The sequence below is a fragment of the Nicotiana tomentosiformis genome, chromosome 10, assembly GCF_000390325.3.
Source record: "Nicotiana tomentosiformis chromosome 10, ASM39032v3, whole genome shotgun sequence".
Taxonomy (NCBI): domain Eukaryota; kingdom Viridiplantae; phylum Streptophyta; class Magnoliopsida; order Solanales; family Solanaceae; genus Nicotiana; species Nicotiana tomentosiformis.
In genome coordinates, this window is record NC_090821.1 from 10,597,100 (window position 1) to 10,598,686 (window position 1,587).

The window sequence follows — 1,587 nt, forward strand, 5'->3', positions numbered from 1 at the left end:
ATTGTTGTTTATTTGCTTTTCTAGAGTCGTTTTAGAAATTCATTGTAATAAGGCAAATGTCACTAGCAACTCTTTTAATTATTGTCATTTTAGAGGTTTGATCTATTTATTATATTAATGAAATGAGGCAGTTATCGGCATCAAGTTTCTCTAAATCTATGTGTCGCTAGGCCTACCTCAGGCACAATGAGGTCCCCAAAATTAGGACGCGAATTTATAATTCTATAATACATGTTTAAATACTGCAAATATCCTTCCCAAATCCCTTACTAACTTGTTTACCTTTTTGCTTTTCTTTGTTTTGAATATTCCCACCCTCTAAGGTTGGTTCTTGCATACTAGCATCATCAGCGTATCATACCAAATCCAGAGGCCACCCACCTCCTCCTCCTCCAAGTGATCCTAAAAGTAAGGGAAAGACTAAGATGGATGACATAAGTGGTATCAGGAAAGATAACGTTGCGCATGAGGAAAATGTTGAAACTTCAGATGGTCGGAGTACTCCAGCACAGAATGATTTGGTTCTACGGTTGGAGCAGAAAATACTGGAATTGCAAGGGGAACTTGAGCAGGTCCGCAACTTGGCAAACCTCTCCCTCACCTTAAACGTCCAAGATATTAACCAACAGAACACCCAAAACCTAGCACCTCCTCAAAACACACCAAACCAACATCCACAAAATCCTCCTGCACCTCATCAATACGCCACACCTCCTCAAAATCCTAACCCTCCACCAGTGCCAACTCCTCATCAACACCAACATCTTCCGACTCAGTATCCACAAACTACTACCTACCATACTCCTCAAAATACACTTCAACCTACCCCAATCCGCAGAACTCAACCAATGATCATCACTACAACCAAATCCCCGGTATCCACCTAAGTAACCCCATATTCTTAGAAACTCTACCTCACCGCACTCAACAAACCCCATACACACCAGAATCCGCCGAGAAGGACCTGCTCATCAAGAATATGACAGAGGAACTTAAGAAGCTCACAAGCCGAGTCTAGGGTGTCGGAAGGGGTAAAGGCATTGAGGGTTTGAACTATGAAAATCTGTGTATTCAGCCAGACGTAGAACTGCCCAAGGGTTACAAACCTCCCAAGTTCGAGATGTTTGACAGAACAGGTGATCCGAAGGTGCATTTGAGAATATATTGTGACAAGCTTGTAGGAGTTGGCAGGGATGAAATAATTCGCATGAATTTGGTCATGAGAAGCCTCACTAGAGATGCCCTGTCTTGGTACATCAGTCAGAACCCAAAGAAATGGGTTAATTGGGTAGGCATGGCATCAGATTTCATGGATCGGTTCAGGTTTAACACAGAAAATGCACCATACGTTTTCTATATTCAAAATCTCAAGAAGAAGCCAACGAAAACTTTCCGCGAGTATGCTACTTCATCAGAGCTCAGAATCCGCAATACTACAAAACATTGATGGTTATTGAAAACCATAAATTTTCTGATATCATCAAGTTGGGAGAGAGAATAGAAGAAGGGATCAAAAGTGGAATGGTGACAAATTTTGAAGCACTCCAAGCCACAAATAAGGCCCTGCAGTCAGGAGATATCTCTAAG